The sequence below is a fragment of the Rhipicephalus sanguineus genome, chromosome 7, assembly GCF_013339695.2.
Source record: "Rhipicephalus sanguineus isolate Rsan-2018 chromosome 7, BIME_Rsan_1.4, whole genome shotgun sequence".
Lineage (NCBI taxonomy): Eukaryota > Metazoa > Arthropoda > Arachnida > Ixodida > Ixodidae > Rhipicephalus > Rhipicephalus sanguineus.
In genome coordinates this window covers 89,288,301-89,310,501 of record NC_051182.1, presented here as the reverse complement: position 1 = coordinate 89,310,501, position 22,201 = coordinate 89,288,301, and the positions used below count along the sequence as shown (strand labels likewise).

The window sequence follows — 22,201 nt, the reverse complement described above, 5'->3', positions numbered from 1 at the left end:
ATGCAAAGCTTGAATGGCGTAGGGTCTTTTGCAGGTCCGAAGAAGTGTCGTGAAGCGGAGTCGTCGTTGCGGTAGCCGCTCTTGCAGCCCGGCGCAAAGCAAGTCGGCATACCGCACTGTGAATCTGTTCGCCCTCGTTACGCTTCGTACATCATGCACGTGTCTTCGTACAAGACGCTAAGCCTGGTCAAGAACAGTCGCAAAAATGACGAGCTAACAAAGCGCAGACGACGCTGTAACCCACGTGCGCTCGTACATCGGCGGCGCCGATCACAAGCGCCAGCCGCGGGAGCTAGACGTGACTGCAGCGCCACTAGTTCTCACGACCGCCACGCGGACCGCCTCTCCGGCGGAGCTTTTAAACTGAGTTTGTTCTAGTAACGTTGGTGTCTGGCGCATTGCGAAACTCAATGTTTCATAGTTGCATCGTGCCTCGAATCTTTGGTTTAGAGTGGATTACTCAAGGTTTCGCTAGGATTTTCCAGAATTCTAGACCTTGACTAGAAGATGATAATTTTGGGCATACGGAGACCGGTTTACATGCCCTACGGGTTACACAATCCTTGCGCAACTATGTGTGGCTTGCTTAGGTGAATATCTTTGATACAAGTCACCTTTGAATGGGAAAGTATGTTCAGATGACTCTTTTGTTTATTGAAATGATGAAATAGGAGAGGCTGGTGCCATTATAGTGGCACGCACCGGCTACTCCTTCTGGCTTAGAAGACAAAATATGTAATAACAAAAATAATAAGGCACAAAATGCAATACAGTAGAACACATAGGAAAATACGCACAGCCGAACATCACATGGCAGTTTATATATGCCTAATAGGTTCATATGTACACAAGTGCTGTATAACAAGTTCAAATGGGAAGAGTCAGTTCACATGTATACATTCAAACTCAAATATTCTGTATTGCTTGACATACACAGGAAAACACACTGACACAAATGATTACACATAAAATCAAGCGCAATATCACAAACATAACACAATTCCTTGGGTATGAAGGGGAAGTCGCCATCGTGTGCAGTAGGTCAATATTTCCATAAAATATGAGATGACTTTAGGTCAACTCCACGTTTCCATTCCGTACGCTTTGGATTTCGATTACCATTAATCTTTCTCTTCTCTCGCACGTCCTCCTTTGCCCCAACGCAGTGAGAAGAAAAAGGCTAGGGCTTTTCTCTTGCTCATTCCGAGGTGCCTGGTTAAAGCTTGGTGCGCGCCGGTCGTATTCCTGTGGCGTAGTAGCACTCAGAAATGTGTCTTGTATTCATTACCAGCACTGAACGTTCAAGCAACCTGTGACGAGAAAGCTTTTGAACGCAACAAATGTGTTGTCTGTTTATTCTTTTGCTGCTGCTTTCGGTCGTGAAATTCATTTATTAGATCACTAAACGAAGAACAGTGATTACTTGTAAGAAACTGCCTACACAATTTTGAAGCACAACACAGGACACAACGAAGTCAGAAAAGGAACTGCAGCAACAAATGTTCTTTGTTTTCGTGAAGGGTATCATGTGATTTAAGGATATGGCACTGAAGAAAAGCGGAGTATAGGCCTGGCATATTCTGCGGTCATGCATACATTGCAATAGCAGGTACATTTACATTGCCTATAGGATGAGCTCAAATTAATGCGCTGTCAGATTGTGACATGCAATGGTCTGCATTATATTTCTATTTGTAGAAGCATATAGCATTACCTGAACAATGTGCACTCAGCACTTATTATAAGGGTGATGTTTGACGGTACACAGAGCAAGCCATAGTTTGAATTTTTCGTGAAAACAAAACTACATCTACGAAATACCGAGGGAGCGAAAGTGCACAGTGAACCAGTTTACATACTTAAATGGGCTTCAACTTTTCTATAACGAACATCCTTACACCCAAGAAAAGAAGGAATTTCAAGACTCAATACGCACGTATCTCAGGCGGGGGGGGTGTCGTCAATAATTGTAATACCCTTATTACTGAAAAAACAAAAAAACAAATGCTAAAAATAAGGGGCAATGCAATTGCGAGCATCGAAGGACAGAATATAGCGCATGCGCACCCAACCGCACACACAATGATGACATAGTAAAACACCAAATGGACAGAATGCTTGCGCTGTACAACCATACACCGACCATCCGGTATACAGGGAGCCACAACTATCACGCAGCACGATTTAAAAAAAAAAGAGGAACGTCGTTACACGAAGCACACCTACTGCATATTGTTGCCAGTGTACTCTATAGTATACACTTGTAATTTTTTAATTGATGAGGTTTAGTTAATTAGTCCTAACTATGTTTCGCAATCGACAAATACTCACCTAATCATTAAAATGTCAGAGGAATGTGTAGGCGTGTTCAAGTGACATCTAACTGCTGTATTTCCGCAACGTACTAATTACGGGCTCCTTTTTTTTTTCGGCTGATAAAGAAAGCACGTGAAATTTGAAAAAATAACACGTGACTACATGGTGAGAGGCTGCTACCTCACAGTGATCCTCTCTGAGGGCCCTACTTCCTGATGCTCGCTGCAGTCTAGTCACGTGGTATTTTTCAGATTTCGTGGGCTTTCTTTATTAGCCAAAAAAGCGAGCACACAATTAGTACGTTATTTAAAATTGCGCAGTTAGATGTCACTTGAACATGCCTACATATACCTCATTGATGTTTTAATGATTAGGCAAGTATCTGTCTAGTCAGAAACATAATTAGGACTAATTAACAAAACCTCATTAAACAAAAGGCTAGTACTGGCTACAACAGTATACATGGAACAATATGCACTAGATGTGCTTCCTGTAACGACGTTCGTCTTATTTCAAATCGTACTTTGTGATATTTGGGACGCCCTGTATATAGCCATAGTACTTTGAGCTGCCGTTCAGTGCCGGCGGAGATATTTGTGTTCTGCGCAAATAAAGAATAAACATTCACACAATATACTTAAATTGATGGTGGGCTAGTACATAGCCCCAAAACAGACATATGTTATACTAAACCCGCCTAACGTTGAAAGTTTTTTTTTAATGAGCAAGCTCCAATTATGAGATGGCATTCTTGTTGTGTGGGCCACATCTGTTTTGATAAATAATAAGACCCTTGGCTTCTAAAAGGTGTTTGATGTAAAACATTCACCGTTACGCAACATTAAAGGCTATTTAGGGAAGCAAAACGATGTTACACCTCCATTTTTGCAAATTCTGGTTAGGCAAAGGGTGTTTTCGTTGCTTAAATTCGCCTTACGCGTGCCAAGTGGTTTATAGATTGCAACGGCAGTAAAAGAAAAAAGACTTCATGCCATTTATGCAGAGAACTGAGAATGAAAGTGATCGAAACAGGTCGAACAAATCTTAAAGGGCCCCTAAACCTCCAAAAAGCGCTCGCCTGCTTCTCTCCGTGCGTTTCCTCTATCCACAACAGTCGTCATGACGTCACCTGTATGATTAGGTGACGTCGCGAGCAAGAGACGCTGTCAGTGGGCGAACAAGATCCTGTTTTCTGCTAGCAGGTGCGCGCGCTTCTTGCGTTTCCACCTCTGACGCTAAAAAGGGCACTGGGAGAGGTGGATAGACGAGCCGACGAACGCATCCTAGCGAAGGAAAGAGAGAAACGAGAAAATGCGTGCAACTCCGCCAGCATTAGCTGCAGACTCGTGCACAAGTGCAACGCCGCAACTAAATTTCGACTTCTGGGTGGTTTTGGGGCCCTTTAATGCGGCGACGGTGCGGCGCAAATAAAATAAATTGTGTGTGTTAATAAATTTGCAAAATATGAACATGGAATTATTTTATTCCATGTTCAATTGATGAACATAGACATGGATATTATCGACAAGAATGTTATCAACAAGAACATCTGATCTCCGGATGTCGAAAAAAATTCCTCCGTTACTTTTTCAAGCTTTGTTTGCTCTTCCTCAGCTTTTCTGTGGGCCTCGTCAGCCATCCTCTTCAGCTCCTCAGTCTTCTCCTGCAGTTGCCTGAGCTGCTCGCGCTTCTGAGACAGCTGCGCCTCAACAGCTTCCCGCTCCTTGCTCAATGGAGGAACAATGCTGCTGTTGTTGCGCTCATCATGGTTGCCGGACTCCTTTTCCAGCAGCTTGCGCATGCTCAAGTTCATAATCTTTTCACTTTCATCTTCATGAGCCTCAAACCCATTTCTGGAGATGCTCTCCGTGGACTTCAACATGTCACCTGCCGATCTGCTCAGAAAAGACCAATGGGAAAGGTTCATAAGCGGCCTTCTTTCCTTCGCCTTTCTAAGCTTGTGCACCTCAGCAGGGTCATTGTATCGAAACACATTTGTCGTTCCTAGCAGAACGAGACAGCCTTAGGTGAGCCTGGTTGGCTTGTCCACAGGCATTGTGTTAATGCAGCACTCGGAGTTCTGGTTCGGGTGGAGCATGGCACCACCATTAACCAGCTCTATGGAGCAATGCTTGTCTTGGATTCCAGCACCAGACAGGACAATAGCTTGCTTAGTGTTCACATTCTCAGTGCTAATGAAGGTCTTTCTTCCTTCATGTGTTATAGCACAACCCCCGTGATCAGAATGCCATCCCCCAGGCCAATCAGGTGGGGCCGTTCGGAGTCGAGGACGACACCTTGGCCGGACATCTGCAGGCCCAGGGTCTTTTGCTCCTTTAAAATTTTGTGAGTCTCCTTCCATTTCTCTGTCCATTCCTCCGTGAGGAACTTCACCCTTTCTTCATTCTCCTGGAGCTTCTCCATGACTTGTGTGCTACTGTCATCACCTCCAACCCTTGATGGTAGTCTGGCAATCTCCTCGCCAAGTTCCTTGACGAGTTAGACATTCGGGTCCTCGTTGATAGTTGGCTTGTTGATAATATTCTTGTTCTTGTTCCTGGATATTATCAACAAGAAGAACATGGATGATAATATTCTTGGCACGGTTTGCATAGCGCAAGGTGGTCAGCGTCTCTCCATAGTTGCATTCCGCAGAAGAGATGATGGCAATCATGATTGTCTTGGAGTTCCCGCCTAGGCTGTCTCTCAAGAGCCATGTCAAGACAGAATGCCGGTAGGGAATGAAACCACTCTTCCGGCTGTTACTGCTTGACATGGAATATTCCTTTAGTCTCGACGTGTATGTCACAACAGTGAAAAAGTGCAACTCAAGATCAGGTCGGCGTGAGTGCGTATATTTTGTGCTGCACGGAATTTCGGGAATGCATGCCGTGCTTTGCAGGTACATCTCGTTAATGATGTCCTGCAGCACTCCGAAGCTTCTCCGCTCATGATGAGAAGTAACCTGATAGTGCGGAGAGTCTGTGGAAATGGAACATTACCCTGCACTGTCATTTATGCACCTACTCAAAATTTTCGACTAGAGTCACAAATTACAATTAAATGTCTCCAAATGCACTTTACCATTTAATAGCTCTTTTTTAAAGTTTGCTGAAAACTTCAAGTAAGTATGTATGGTAAGATGATATTTGTTGTATTTTCTGGCGAGCATTCACAACTACAAAAAAAAATCTTCTGTGTGGTCAATCATGTCGCATTTTTACAGATAATTTCTAGAATCGTGGGCGCAATCTGCGGATAAAAATAACTACAGGGTGAAACAATTCAAAAGAAGATACCTTTAATAACCATGTAGGGCGTTCACTGAAGGAATCATATGTAGCAGTACTCAGCCATATGAAAAAGAAAAACATGAATCAATAAATTTTAATAGACATTAATTGCGGCCGTTCAGGCGTATGACGCAGGATTATGGGATCGTATTTTATGTGTTTTTAATACTGATACTTACAGTGGCAAATACTGCCAAAATAATTCAAGAACATTTGGGTAAGCTTCCAAGAAACTGTTCCAGCGGCTAATGATCCAAGGATTTTTTTTCGTGGCTGCTTCTCAAAACAGAACTGATAAGTCGTGCATGAAAATGCGTACGCCTCGGATTTGAATAAATGTCGGCTCATTAAGATCCCAGCACTGCGTCTCTACTACAGCGCTTTAATTAATAGATCGGGATTTACCTGATCAGCAGAGGCATGTTTATTGGACTGCGTTCATTTCTCGTGGCTCGGTAGCTGTGGTTAGGAAAGCATGCATATTATTGATTTGCGGCAACTAATGTAATGCTGTCGTGATAGACGGCATTCTCATTTGCAGAGCTACAAATAGAGGCACCGAGTATAGCTCTGTAAAAAGTGTCGAATTAATATAAAACTTTTATAAGCGGCAAGCTCAGAATGAGGCATCAGCCGCCTGTCCGGATAGTGTACTTAGTGAGAAGAGCAAGCAGACTTAGAGTTCACTATAGCTAAGCTGAACAAAATTTTGGTGGACGCGTGTGTAGGAATAAGTAGTAAGTATTGACACCATTCAATATAGCGATTGGTGAAATAGCGTCTTGTGATAAACGCCTACTTACAGGCGATCTCAAAACATTTCTGCGTCTCCTCGACATCACGAGCGAGCTTTCACAGGCGTCATTCTGAGTATAGTAATATATAATATTGAACATTGCAGTAAGGCTGGATAGATCGTGGGCTGTGTATAATTTATGTAGAGGGATACTCTGGTTACCAACGTCCGTGGAAATAAGTAAATTAGCGCTAAAGGTGTTTGCTGAGAAATTTCTCGGCCAATTCCGGTGCCGGAAAAAACCATGAACGAAGCCCGCCAGCCAAAGCCAATAAAGCGTTTAAGAAAAAGGATTCGTAAATTTTCCTCCATATCTGCGCGATAGTCTTGGAAGAGAATAGCGGTTTGCGTTAGGTACCGAGGTAGTGCAAGTGGTAAAAGAAGACATCTGCTTCGGGCAGGTAGTGGCCGCATACCCGAAGCATGAGAGTGACATGCGTAACAAGAAGGATAAGAATTGTTTGGAGCGCGTTTGGCAGGTATTCTCAGATCACGTGTGGCAGTTTACCAGTATTCCTCAATATAGAGGCATATAACAGCTGCATCTTACCGTTACTTGCCAAAGGGGCCGAAACCGGGAGGCATACAAAAATAGTTCAACTATATTTGGGACGACGCAGTGAGGTATGGAAGTAAAAATGATGCATGCAACCGACAGGGACAAAAACAGAGCAGAGTGGGTCAGGCAAACAAATGTTTCTTCTATACATCTTAGTCAAAATTAAGAAGGAAAGGACATAGGGAGGGCATGTAGCGAGATAACCACAGGTCAGTAAAAGACTGTATTCCATAACGCAAGCTCGCAAGGCGGACGCAGAAATTTAGGTGGGCGGACGAGATTACGAAGTTTGGGAGATAATGCGGTCGCAGCGCTCACATGACCGGGTTAATTGGAGAAACATGAGAGAGGCTTTTGCCCGGCAGTGGGTGTGGTCAGGCTGATGATGACGATGATGTATGCGATAGTATGAAGCAAGCGTCAAATTATCAATCTAGCTGCATTGGTGTAGCAAGTGATATCATATGGTGGTTCAAACGAACGCCTGGGTGAATTGCCAGGGGTATTCTATCCCCAGAGCTATGATGCGCATCACCGTTGAGCATTAAAACATCTTCCAGAATCGTACGCCTCATACCAGGCCGCACTTTCGCCGCAGAAAAATCCATTCAAAAGGACGCACTAATACATGCTTTATCATTCGTTGTGTGGTAGTCTTTTTTTCATTCAATATCGGCACAACTATAATCCCAATTCAAAAGCGCCGTTGCATATACTCAGTACTCATAAATACGAACGGCGTGATGCATATGTGGTTGCAATAACGCACATAGATGCACATGCGCAACGGCAAGCGCGAGTGTGTTGAATTTCGATTTCACACAGCCCCTGCTAGGGAGATCAGTTGAGTAGAACGCAACCATTGGTAAGAAATGCCCAAGAGATTTTGAAAGCCCCACTAAGTTTTCAGGCAACCTCATCCTGGTGGCTTTACCGGTATTGCTGAATATTTGATGGCTAGACCCACGTCGCATAAATAAACGTGAAAGTTTGGACGTGAGGCCAAAAGGATGTGTGTTTAAGAGACAGGCTGACTATATTCAAAAGCACATCGGACACCGCATGCCTAAATAGGAATCTGCGTATGTTCAATGGAAATACAGATGTCGCTCTTTCACGACTTTGGACGGTTCCCTTACCGTCCTGTGGAGCAAAGAAAGAAGGTCGACAACGCCGAAATGGTGTCGTCGAGCTATGTTCGCGGCGCTTCGTACTTTTCGTACTTACGTGTTGTTCATATATAAATACATATTCTTAGGCCACAGGGAAATACAGTCTGGACTGAATGTTTCATGGCATCTACAAGAGGAATATACATTTTGCAATTCCAGAGATAGAAGCCCTTAATGTTTGCGTGAGCTGTTCCGGGAAGGAAAGAAATGTTTTATTTGAAGCTGCACAGACAGTTCTATTACACTTTCTTTATTATTATTTCTGTTTTTTTTTTTTCGCGCTAACGGCAATATGTGGTGGCACGGTCGTTATCGGTGAATGTCAAGAAGAGAACATTGGGCAACGCAGAGAGCATTACTGCAGCAAACCGACCATGTAATCGAACAGCAGAGCCTCTAGGTACACGTTGTCACGAAAACAGTTTCAGGCGTTTGAAAGTGCTGATGACCGTCGCCCAGCGCCCAGCTGTGATTGTTTCGTGTTTTCCGGGGCCCACCATCCATCTGTGGCAGCTGCAGGAAAGTTTTTGAGCACTTTTGGAACCGTACTGGTTAAAAGATCGGTGCTCTTGTGTATTTCGCCATCAAAGAACAGGTGCTCCCTAAATGTCCTCAAAAACTGAGACAAGCGCCCAGAACTTTTGAACATTCTCCATTTCGCCGTCGGCTGAACTTTACAGCAATACACGAGTGTAAGTCAGGGGCAGAATTAAAGTAAATATTTCCGCTAAAGATTGGCTGAGCTCGAAGTTTAGTTGGCCCCGTCTCGGTGTTACTCAGCCTTCCAATGACATTCTGCAATAATGAGGTCCTTTTAATGTCACGCACTTGGTTATAGTAGTCTGTTGTTCAGTACCAGAACACTGTTTTCTCTTCCGCAGTGGACGTTGTAGAAGCTTAACGGAGCTGCTTAAATGTGAAAAAATAATTCGCAAGAACCAATGTGTTCTATGCGAAAAAACTTATGTTTACCTCGACCTCTGACACGGATGTTTTGTGCCAGTGAGACAGCAGTTATGTAGAGCGTTGAGCAATACGCAGTTAGAACTAGCAGCGGATGAGGCTTACCCGTCATGCAGAATGTACTACACTTAAGGTAGTTGAAAACAAATGAAATGAAGAATTTCTCGGTATACACAAAATATTATTGTGAACTTTGGGCATATAGCCTCCCTTACCTGTGATGTGGGTTATCAGGTGCGTCTTATTCTTAGGCTACTTGTAAATTAGAGCATCTTCCATTGTTTTCTTTCTGTTGAAATCTCAGCAAACAAGAGTTTTTGCATATAGAATCCATCGAAATTCGGCTGCTGTTGCGGGGATTAGTACCAGTGTGACTCCCTCCCGAGCGGTAGAAGATCCCGTCTACTCAGCCATTCTAATGCCTGCTTGTCAGTTTTGACGCAGCTAATATAGAAGAAAATACAATACACATAGACAAACTGGAAACGGACCAAAGGCTTTGCAATATGCGGGTTGTTCAATATATTTAAAAAAAAGTGATTGATCCCCCCGTCATAGGAATCGGAATAACACGAAAGTAAAGCGTGCCCTTACAGAAGTAACTGAATGTTTACTGTACATTGATATAAGAGAGTTTGCACAATGTACATTGATGTCTGGCAGCTATAGCACCGTTTAACGTGGATGCACCCAATTTGATGATTGGTGGTACATCTCCACCCCGACGACTAACGTCGATGTTAAATGATTAAACAAACGCTTGTGGTAGCTGTAGTAGTTAACGGTGAAAGCGTAATCAGAGAACGAGGTGTGATAGCCAGAAGAACGTCGCATAATGGACGCAGAACTTGGCCGCCATCCCGCGGCATGTTAAAATGTGATTGAACACCACGGTCGGACTAGACGGAAGCGCAAAGCGCGTCTTGCCGCCCCGGTAGCCCGGCCGCGATTTTTTTCGGGGCTGAGCGCGTCAGCAGGGAACGCGGTGTTAATGCCAGGTGAGGCAGGCGCGCGTCGCAGAGCTATTTTTGGTTTGGATTAGCGTGATGCTATGAGCGAGGCCCACGCTCTTTACGACGCTTTAAAGTCCCTTGGCTAAGATCGCCACCTCGCGGCGTGTTAAGGCATTGACAAAATTGAACTTCTATTGAAAACGCGCCGAATGGGATGGACGTGTAACGCGTTGCAGGTGGTAATCGCGGAGGCCACAGTAATGACGAATTTCTTTACTTTAACGCTCCCAGAGGGCAACACTACCCCGCCGACTGGGAGAGTGGTAGATATAAAAGGCGCGTTTGTAAAGCCTCTAGAGTACCTTAAAGATAAAAAACCTCTTAATCCACACGGAATTCGCTTTTTGCCCTTTGAATGTTCTGTACTGCATTTGGATGTTATCTTTCTACTGGGTCTGCATTCGGTTTGGCGCAGCATGTTAGCGTATAGACACTGTGATGTTAAAGTTCCATCTCTTTATGAGTGTTTCGCGGAAATTGTTGACAAAGTTCGTGATGTGTGTAAGACGACTGACTGTGCTGAAGATGTGATATCGTTGTTTGATGCATTAACTCACATAAAACGGCTATGATGTGTGATTGTTAGACTATCTTGACCTGTTGTCAAGAAGGCAATAAAAAAAACCGTGGCGCAGTGGATAGCGTGCCCGGCTTCTGTTGTTGCGGACCGTGCGGTCGCTGGTTCGATGCCCGTTGACGGAAACTTTTCTTTATTTGCCATCTTATCGTGTAAATTTTTTCGACGTCATTTCCGTGGACCCTGACGTTTTCGTGGACCCTGACATAAAACACTTTCGTGTTAAAAAAAACTAGTCTCAAGGGCCTGCACCTTGTCGAAGCTACGCATTACTAAGGTACCAAGTATATCATTTTATTTTACTTACGTGACGTGCACTTTTAAGGCACGGCCATTGTAGCACCCACCGAGACAGAGCTATAGCGATTCGTAAAAATCTAAGCTCCTGAATCTATTCAGTGGTAATTAGGTATACATTACCGTGCAGCCACGTGAAACGCACCATCTATTTTATGTGAACGAGCTGTACATTATTTTTCTCATATGGATGCTACGCTGACAAACATAACCATTGCACTTTTATTATAATCATGGTTGCTCATTGATTATTAGAAGTGAAAGTCACTGCTCGAAAGCATATGTAGTGACTGTAACTAACAGCTGTTGCGTAGGATTTTGTTTACGATAAAACGCTACGGAACATCAGCAAAAGACGCGAACATTGCCCAAACGAAAACTTGCAGTAGGCATTTTGGTTGCGACAACCTATCGTCAAAGGCAGACAGGCACTGCAAGCTGCACTCTCACATAAAAGCTAGATGTTGCGCAAAACGATGAAGATGCAGGACTGCCAGAGAGAAGAGATTCGCAATCTTATTCTAGTCTGGTCCCTTTGTTGTTTTTAGCACTACCTTTTTGTATGCTAAACCAACTGTAGCCCACCGAAGAACTTTCCTGAACTGTACTTGCCTCGTCCGAAAGAATCCGCGAAAAATATGCTTCTTTATTTTTCGAATTTCGCGTTCCAATCAAGTACGAGCGTCACGTTAGCTTTTTGTGAAAATGTTTGCGGAGCTCGTGTTTTTTTTTTCTCGTATGTTTGTCATCCATACAGGCACTTTTGCATGAACAATACATGAAAAAATATATGCGTCAAGACAAAGCTTTAAGTGGATGGGAAGAAATCTGCACTTTCAAAAATTTGTGGCAGCATCATTTCCATATTGGATTTCTATTCTCAGCAACATGTTTTCCTTGAGCCCGAATGATTGTGCAGTACCTAAGCTTTCTTCACGCACACCATCTGCTGGTCGGCTCTCCCCTCTTGTGGTACAGTACTTTTGCTCGACTTGGTGATGCATCGCTTCTGTTGCTGTTAGTAGATTTAATGCTGCATTTTTTGCAAAGTGGCTTTTTCTCAGGAAAGGCTTGATAAATGCAGACTAAGAGTGAGATTTTTATTGCAGTTTGAAGTGATAATCGAAATAAAATGAAAGTGTGAAGAAATTTATTCAGCACTTTGTTGCGTTATGACCACTGGTTAAAACAGCAGTCTGTATTGCATTTTGTGCCCTTATTATTTTTGTTACTACATATTTTGTCTTCTAAGCGAGAAGGAGTAGCCGGTGCCCCTATAATGGCACCAACCTCTCCTATTTCATCATTTCAATAAAAAAAAAGCAGCAGTAGTATATTTAGGGAGAAATGCAGCACTTATTAAAAAGAAAGAGGGAAAGAAAGAGAGAGAAAGAAATAAAGGAAGAAAAAAACAAACAAAGAAAATAGAAAGAAAGAAGGAAAGAAAGAAAGAAAGAAAGAAAGAAAGAAAGAAAGAAAGAAAGAAAGAAAGAAAGAAAGAAAGAAAGAAAGAAAGAAAGAAAGAAAGATTTCTTCTGTACCGGTTACTGGATTCGACTGGAATCGATTCGTAGCATTTTTGGTACGAAAAGCACTGAATGAGAATTTCGTTCATTAGAAAAAAATCAAAAGGAAATAAAAGCGAAAGGTGCAGTGCTGTGTCATGCTTATTGACAGCCATGAAAGTGGTGCTACACTTGCGACACCCGCGAAAAACTTTGTTGAAGCGAGTATTAAAAGAAACGTCGAGGTTTCTTTTCGTTAAAGGGAGCTGTCGTTAGATGCAGAGGCCGTAAAGCAACAAGGACTGTACCAAGACGGCACTGCGGCTCCATCTGGAAACCCCATAGAGAGCGTAAGCTTCAAAACTAGACTAGAAGAAAAGAAGTAAATGAGCATTCTGTACAGATGGTTAACAGGAGAAGCTGGAACGCGCCCATACGCTCAGCTGTGATCCTGCACTGCGCGACTTAGGGCAAGTTGCGCTACTTTCTTTATTCTTTTTTCTTGAGTGAGGTTTGCATGCATGTAGTATGTTTTGATATGAAAAGTAGGTCGCGAGTGAGTGCCTGCGTTCGTTTCGCGCTGTTTTTTTAAAGGGGTACTGACACGAATAGTTTCAGTTGTTTTTTTTTGCGTCAAATGAAAGGCCAAGCCCACAAGAGCCTAGAAAAGGTAGTGCTAAGCGCGAGTGCGCCCTGAAAAATTAATTACAGTATGTTTTTAAAAGCTAGTTTTGGTTCATACTGTACCCTAACGTCACAACACGGTATGAGCTTCTCGCCACGTGCTCGCACAATATATGCAGTGTCGTTTCCACAGCTGCTACGCACCGTGGCTCCGTTGGTGACGCACAAGCGGCCATTTTGGAAGTTTTGATGACGCACAAGCGGCCATCTTGGAAGTTTCGGTACCTAACGTCATGACAACTAGCCAGACTGCTGCGTGAAATCACCAGAATTTGTACTGTAGCCTGACGTCAAACTAGTGTCAGTAGGGGACGTCAGTAGCTCCGCCATGGAAAAATTGACTTTATTATCAAAATAAAATATCTTATCAGCATTTACTTAGCTTCACACTTGCTCAGAGCCGTCTCTGCACACAGGAGATTTGTATGGCAGAGTAAACGCGCCTTCGAAAAAAGGTGTCAGTACCCCTTTAAGATCGATACGTGCGAACCCAACTCAGTCCTCAGCAGGTGTGTCGTACAGATAGCGGCTGTGTTCTTTATGAACATTTTACCGGATACAGGACCTGCCAATCGCGAAGGCGGAGAACCAATCATAGAGAACACTTACGAGTAAAAACGTTTGAGAATTTGGTTCCTGGTGACTATCTGTGCAGATGCTACTCCTCGATATATTCTAAAGCACAGACAGCTTTTTTCTTTTTAGATTGGCAGAGCTCGCGTTGCCCAAGCGGAGCACCGGTTAAAGATGGTTCAACATCTACAATCATATAATATTTTCTCGTTGCACCGAATACAAACACCAAAACTGTGGCGGCGGTTTTCTTGCTGGCAACAGAATATTATAGCATATACTTCTAACTACTACTTTTGCTATGCAAGGCCTATTCATGCCACTGTCGGAAACTTGCGCAGTCGTTGCGCTTTGCGTAAGGTTCCCATGATCTTCATATTGTTTTGAACGTTCCGCCATGATTCGTCCAAAATCCTCAATGGCTTTAAGCTCGGCTATGGGTGCTCGTACTGCCCGAATAACAAAAGAAGGTTTCGGCGCGAAACGCGTAAGAAAGCTAAGGTTGTGGTTATAAGCCGTGAAGTATAAATAAACCAGGGACCGTTTAAGGAAACCGTAGGGATAAACAAACGAAAAATATATAAAATGCTTCACTCGTCAAGACGTTAATGTACGCGCTATGACGAAACCTTCCCGTCTGTTTTCTGTGTGTACGCAGTGTGTAGCTTTCATTCTTAAGATTTTTCTTAGGTTTGCTGAGCGAGATACGTGGAAAAAGAGAAGAAAAGCTATACATTCCCTCTAAAAGCTTAAAAATACTTTGCCCGTTCCCATTTAGGTGCTTATCTTCATTCTACAGCGCTCTTTTCCTGCAAGTATTAGCCTTGCTTCCCTATGCCCAAGCGCACGATATGGGTCGCATGCTCCATCTCCCTAAACCTGCAGACACCCGCTCTCGTTTTAATGCCGGCACGTCCATCTCATCAGGGCATTTGCATATCTCGGATGAAGATTAAAAGCGTTCAAATCTCTTCTTTTTTAATTTTTTTTTCTGCAGAGAGGCTATTTTCGCCAAACGGACGCCGTATTCGGTGCCCTATCGCAAAGCCCTCAATCCGGGGTCCATGGTAAAGCGAATTTGCAAGCCGCTACGCTTGCCGTGTGGGTAGGTTCCTCGGAAACTGCTTGTCCGGCTTTAGATGTCATCAAAGCACAGCTGCCAGAAATAAAGATCGGCAGTCGTTGTTGCCAGACGTCCCGAATATTCGCAGGACGAGAGATCCGCGTACCGCGTACTTTTGGTGTAACTTTTCCTAAGTGGCATTGCTGCAAAGAGTGGGCTGAGCTCCGGTTTTAGACAATGCACATGGCCAACACAATAAAATACTTTTAAAGGGTCTGGGAGTGAGCCTGTTGCTGTGGTTTCATCAGTATCTTCAACCTAGGCTCCGTTTGCGGCACTGTAATCGTGCGCGTCACGGGCCGTCTTGTGCAGCTTCGGGGCCGTCAATGACGCAGTTCCCGTCACTATCGTCGTCGGCACACTCCACCTGTTCCGATCCTTCGGCAACGCCCCAGGGTGTGCTCTCGACCTCCTCAAATCGCCCCTTCGCGCTCCTTTGACAGTGCGCTCCTTGGACCATAGTCTTGACCTTGTCTTCCGTCGGTGCTCGGGTTGGCATCCCATGCAGTGTAGGCGTCAACAGCAGCAGCAGGCGTCGACGTCTTCGCACTCGCACTCTCCCCGATGGCGGTGGCTCAATCCTCATCTTGCACTTCGGCAGAGGATGACTTCTCTTGAAGGGGCGGGATGTTTTGGGATTGGGCTGACTTGAGATTCGAGAATGTAGTTTCATCGTTCATACTTGTCAGATAAGTTCGCATGAAAGAAAAAGTAGCTAGAGTAATACTAATGCTACTTATATAAGTACTATCATACCATAAAAATGCATTGCCATGGCCCTCACACAAATGACAGCAGCTCGTTGCAATTGAATGCTTTGCATTTGGTTACTCGCCGAATAAGAGAATGACAAAAGCACAAGAACGGCGTTACATAAACAGCTGTAGCCTGGATCCAAAGTTTTGTGTAGCTTTGCCCGTGAGAGTAATCGCATCGCCTATGTGACTATACGGAATACCTGTGCTATGTAACCCATTTTCTTAATATCTTACAAGGAAGAAATCTTTCAAGCGTTTTGCCTGGGTTTATTATGACGTCCGAGGTGGACATCGCTTTCTTGAACCACTATGTGCACTCAGTAACACACCAGTGTCAACTGGAAATCCGCAACGTGCAAATGAATAAAGTTTCTTCTGCGCAGCTCACTGCATTCGAAACTTGTTAACGATTTCTGGGGTTTCACGCGTCCGAAATACGATATGATTCTGAGGCACGCCGTAGCGGAGGAATCCAGAAATTTCAATGCCCATAGGTATCTCTAACCTGCATTCATACCTAGGTCCATGGGCCTCTAGCAGTTCGGCTCTATGAAAATTCGATCGTCGAACCCAAGACGTGGGATCGAACCCACGTCTTTTGGGTCAGTGGCCGAGCACCGTAACGACTGTGTCACTACGGCGGCTGCATTTGTAATTCGTCTCCGCTGTCTGTCGTACATCTTCACTCTACATTACAGCACTGCTATCGATGCGTTGTCTCTTCAGTTTCTAGAAGTTATCTTAGATCAGAAGTAGTTCTTGGTTCTGTTGTTTCTCTACGCAATATACCTAGTGACTGTGAAAGAAACCTAATTACATTTTTTACTGTGTATATGTCCTTCAGAACAGTGGTTTGTTGGACCTGTCTTTACTAAGATGTGATGCTGTAAACAACTTAGGAAACAACCTAATATCACACAAGGAAATTCCACATCTGTACGATTACCCAAACCAAGCATAGGTGCATCTGGAAGGCCAAGTCTCACTCATCAAGGCTTGTCATGTTTCATTTTTTTCTCCATTGCCATGTCTGTCTATAACTTACGCATTCTGGCAATAAGCCTTCTGAAATGTCAGCGCCCTTTTTGTGCGTTCTTTTATTCTTTTTGCCGAACTGGAGCATGATGATATAGTTTCGGATATGTATTATGAACGTAACAATTACCTGCACAGCGAATGCGATTAGTCCTACGCTCACGGCGAGAGCTCACTGCAACTGTACTCAGGAGACCGTCCTCTGGTACGCATCTCTCAGCAAATTCCCGCGGTCATTGATCGCGCCTGAATGCCAGTACTGAGCTCCTAATTTGCTTTTGCTCTTCGGGTGCTCTGGAGATCGGTGCAGTGGCGCTCTAATAAGTGGGTTCGCAAAATGTCGTCTCTTCGGAGACACTCGACACCCGACAGGAATACTCGGGGCTTAGAAATCGATAACTCATTCAATGACCTTACTGGAATCACAAGAATGCTGCACAATAAAAAAAATCGGTAAAATGTTCTCAGCGATGTTCCAGCGAAAGACGGGCCTCTTCAAGAGGGATCGATGGTCGCTTGCCTTAAGTGCGTGAAGATGCAAAGAAAACGATATAAACGCGTCTCTTGAACGATTTTGAACACTCTTCAAAAATTGATGTTGCGAAATGAAAGTGGAAGTCGCAGTGCGTTTATGGCGTGCATATGAGAGAAGAAAAAAAGATACCAAGCGAAACTGCGCTCGTGGAGAACAAAAAGAAGTAATACATCCAACGTAAAATATTGAGTGAGCTTCATGTCCGCTCCATGCGATGAAATTTATCATCTTGTTTTAAGCGAAAAAATATTCTTTTAAGCGCATAGAGAGATAATATTGTTAAGTGTCTTTTATTGCGTTGTAGAAGACTGCAGGACCGGATGGGCGGTTCTGAGCTCAGAGTCATCGCGCCGCTTCGCTCTTCTTGTTCGCTAGCTTGTCCAAATGGCGATAGATAGATAGATAGATAGATAGATAGATAGATAGATAGATAGATAGATAGATAGATAGATAGATAGATAGATAGATAGATAGATAGATAGATAGATAGATAGATAGATAGATAGATAGATAGATAGATAGATAGATAGATAGATAGATAGATAGATAGATAGATAGATAGATAGATAGATAGATAGATAGATAGATAGATAGATGAGCGAGGCAAATAGCGATGCAGTACCATGCGTCTACAGGGTGTTCCAGCTAAAAAGCACCAAGTAATAAAAAAATAAACAAAGGTGCTACGCGTCTCCAATTAGCACAGTATTGTTGTGAGCCACATAGAGCACGTCAGAATATTTTTTTCCAATCCGCCAAGCTCGGTAATTAACAAAGATTGCTTCATGAACTTTTTAAGTAGTAACTCTAGGTAAAAATTTCCAATACAAAAGTTGCAGAGCTTGTTAAGAAACATCGAATTTTTTTGTCTATGCTAACTCCCCTGCTTGATTTTTTCCGGCTTTTATTTAAAGAGCGAGAATTTAAAAAACAATACCACGTGACTGCCGCCTAACGCGCGGCGCTTTTAGTGCCGTCAATTGTAAGTTGAACAAATTATCAAAGGATGCTCCGCGCACTAAGATCGATTGAGCAGATTACCGGTGACTGCGATGGACGCTAAATGATAATAGGGGCGTACCGTCTAAAGGAAAAGGCCACGGAAGAGCGGATGCCACGTGTGAGTGAATCCTTTATCTCGATCCTTCATCACGCTGTCATCCTCGCTCCTTACAATGGGTTACTTCATTGGTGCGTAAAGAAAAGAAAAAAATGCCTACGCTGCATCAAATACTGCCTACGGTCTCATGTGGCATTTGCACCGTGGCTGCCACTTTTTCGTTGAAGAATTTTTGTTGTTGTGGTTGTTGTTTTTGTTGAACCGGTATGCTCATTTTGTCGCTTAACGCCCATCGCAGTCACAGATAACCTGCTCCATCGATCTGCGTGCGCGAAGCAGCCCTTGATCATTCGTTTAACTTACATTTGAGGGCAATAAAAGCGCCGCGCGTTTAGCGGCAGTCACGCGGTATTTTTTTTTTTAATTCGCGCGCTTTAAAGAAAGGCCGGAAAAAAAAATGAGGCAGGGGAGTTATTTTAACATAGATTGAAAAATTCGATGTTCCTGAACAAGCGCTACAACTTTTGTACTGAAAACTTTTGTATAGATTTACTATTTCAAAAGTTCATTAAGCAATTTCTGTTAATTGCCGAGCTTGGTGGATTGGAAAAAATATGCTGACGTGCTCTATATGGCTCAGAACAATACTGTGCTAATTGGAGACACGTAGTGCCTATGCTTAATTTTTAATTACTTGGTGTTTTTAAGTAAAACACATTGCATTGGCATATTAACAATGGACACTCCGAGGAACCGAGAGAATTACAATGGAGAGTACAGGATTCTGTAAATTGCTCCTTTTGGAGATTTTATTTTTAGGAGAGATGAGATGGCTAAATAAACTAATTGCGCGGAAAAACATAACAAGAACGTTGCACAAGGCAGCGCGGGGTTTCTTTGAATCGGGTGTGTGAGGGATTGTTGAAGGTGGAACGATGTGTTCCTGCCGATGCATGTATCATACCAATTCAAAAGTGATTGAAGTATTTCGTGTGACAGGAATATCTACGAACACTGAGGCCACGCGCGAACCTCAGGCTGATGTATGCGAAGCAAGAAAGAATGTGCTTCGCACGAATGGAGTATAATGCTGTATAAGGAACAAGTGGTGCGAACTGGAATGTCGGGAATATTGCGAAGCTCTTCTCATATGTAGTCGTGAAACTTGCTAGGCACTAATAATGAGCAATAAAAGACATAGGGAGACTTAAATTCCGCAATTGTACAATACTACAAAAAAAAACCAGCGTTAACAACTGTTCCATTTAAAACAACAATATGCTTCGATTGATTCAGCTGCAGAAATAAGTATTACCTTTGCTGTTGCAATACTATTCCATAGAAGGCTCACAAAAAAATCCTGCAGAATGAATGTGTCATGGTGTACACTAGAAGCAGCGCTTCCCACAAAACTATTGGGTGATGTTGCATCTATATGTACTGACAAAGAAAGTGTGAAAATAGGACTGCAGATCACGCAAAATTTTTGCGACCAAACTGGTAGTTTATTGAACACAGACAAACGTTTTGAATTATGGCATGGTTCGTGGCAGCAGACACCCACTGTCCATGAGAAAATGCAGTGGAGCACTGTACCTAACAAATACCTAGGGGTACCACTAGATAGATATAGAGAAAATACGCAGTTTTGGAGAGACAAGGCGGATGAAATGAGCGCAAAGACTTTAAGCTGGTGTGGGCGGGATTTGTCAATATTTGCAAGATCCATGGTATTTAATGTTTTTTTTTGGCATCTAAAATATGGTACGTTCTCCAGGTTCTCTACTGCACAAGAAGTAATACATATTCAGTTTTTCATGGGATATTTCCAACATTTGTCTGGGGAACACCTCGGACCAACCTTTTCCAGAAGGTCAGAGACGGTGGGTTGAGGTTAAGTCACCTGTTCTTGAAACAGGTGATTAGTAGATTTTTATTCTTAGGAGATCAGCAAAACCCTTTCATCCGTACAATAATTCACGTCATGTTACCGGGAGCTATACCAGAATTTGTTGTCTCCACCATGGACAACGGTCCGTATAAAGTAACCCGCTACTTATGCGAGGTGGTCTCTTCCTATTGCTTTCTTATAAGTAGATTTTCTATTCAATACTTAAGCAACGTTCCGAGGAAGCGTCTACTGAAAGACCTGCAGACATAGTTTTTTCAGCCCCATTTTACAGAACCATTTATGGGGAGGGATCGGGGAGGGACGTCCTGGAACGCGTCAAAAAGATGTTAGTTCCACCTGGGGTTAAAACGTTTTTCTTTAAACTTCACACGGGCACACTACCTGTGAAAACATGGCTCGAACAACGAGGCATGTTTGTGCCGTGGGGAGTGAATTGTCTTTTGTGTAACAAAACAGAAACTGTAGAACATGTTTTTATTGACTGTTGGGACGCTGTGTTTTATTTGGATGTTCTGCACAGAACATTGAAGAAGGAACTACCGGTTGATGCTTACGGAATTCGTTTTCTGCCTGTTCGAAGAAATAGTGCCCCGTATGACCTCTTCACGCTTCTAGGTCTTTATTGCATATGGCGGTCACGTATGGATATACAAAATGCTTAGTTACAAGCGCGATCGGTTAACGCCTATTTTGTGGAACAAATCACGAAGTTCAGAGAAGTGCTGGAGCACCTATGGGCAAGTGATGAATGATTTGTAAATTAGATGCATTGAAACAGTTAAAAGTGCAGAAGTAGATCCCGCCAGCCTTACACATGCTCGTGGGTGATGTCTGGCACATGTGTACATGTATATAACGTATTAACATTGCAATAAACTACAAAAATTACAGGTGTGGTGTAGCGGTAACATGTCAGACTCAAAACGCAAGGTGCGTCGAGGTGGTGGGTTCGACGCTCGCTCGTTTTGTTTTTCTTTTTTTTTTTTGAAGCGCTTCTTCTTTGTAGCAGAGCTCGTGTTTGAGCCTTAATTACGATCAGGCATGACCACAGTATTTAAAAACAATTTAAAAGCCCGATTTCGGCCCGCAATGGGTATCCCACTGTGCAGAGCGCCAGCGTTCAGCGTGCCTCGTGCAGCGTGCCAGCGTCCCAGTACCCAGCGCTACACAGGTCGAATAGTCATATATCGCACTGGGACAGTGCCACTGGGTTTTCCAATACGGGGGGAGTGGAGAGGAGGTGTGTGCAGAGGGTTTTTGCGTGCGCAGTAAGGGTGGTCACGCCGCGCACCGGATAGAACTCCGCCATAATCTGCTTCGCAACTAAAATACCAGAAAATGGAATGCGCTAGACGATAAGCAGTTTACTCCCTTTTCTGGTTATTTTTGTTGAGTGTGCAGTGACTGTGCTGGGTGTTCCGCGCTGGCCTAGCGATATTTGATGCCTTTTGCTGGAAGCCTAATAGAATTACAATCAAACGGCCTTCTAGAAGGAACAAAGAAGCTCGAGATGCTTCTTGCATCAGCGAACCTCACATGTTCTCGTATTTCTCGGAGCTAGATTTTCGCGTCCCACGTGCAAATGTAATTACGGTCGGACTGCTAAACGGCTAATTAAATATCCTGCCGCCCTGACTGCAATCACGGCAGTCGGACGCACAAACGTTCTCATGCAGGGAATGCAGGTACGCGCGCAGCACAACAGGATGACAGGCGACTCGCACGAAACGCAAACTAAATTCTCGCAAAAGCTTCCGCGCCTTCCAACGAGACGATCCAAGTGCAAAGGAGCTACAAATGGCAGCCCTGAGAAAAGGAACGATGTCGGACACAGGGCGTCTGCGTTCGGCTTCTCCGCAGCTGCTTGCCTGTGCCGCACTGTGCCAAATGTTAATAAAGCATTATTATTATTATTATTATTAGAGATCCACGTGGCTGGGATCGGCCCGTGACAGCGGAGCAGCGCATGGTCAACAGAGGCGTAACTCTCGCTTCCTTCGGCAAACATGTACGGTGAATCTTATTCAATA

General features: G+C 43.7%; 1 long non-coding RNA gene across 1 annotated transcript; it reads right to left on the bottom strand.

Annotated features, from left to right (window-relative positions):
* Positions 1-4,265: 4,265 nt before the first annotated feature.
* LOC125759202 (uncharacterized) lies at positions 4,266-5,068 on the bottom strand. Its single transcript, XR_007416735.1, has 2 exons — positions 4,898-5,068; positions 4,266-4,845 (listed from the first exon to the last, which is right to left on the bottom strand). It is a non-coding gene; the product is annotated as an uncharacterized LOC125759202 (long non-coding RNA).
* Positions 5,069-22,201: the final 17,133 nt, after the last annotated feature.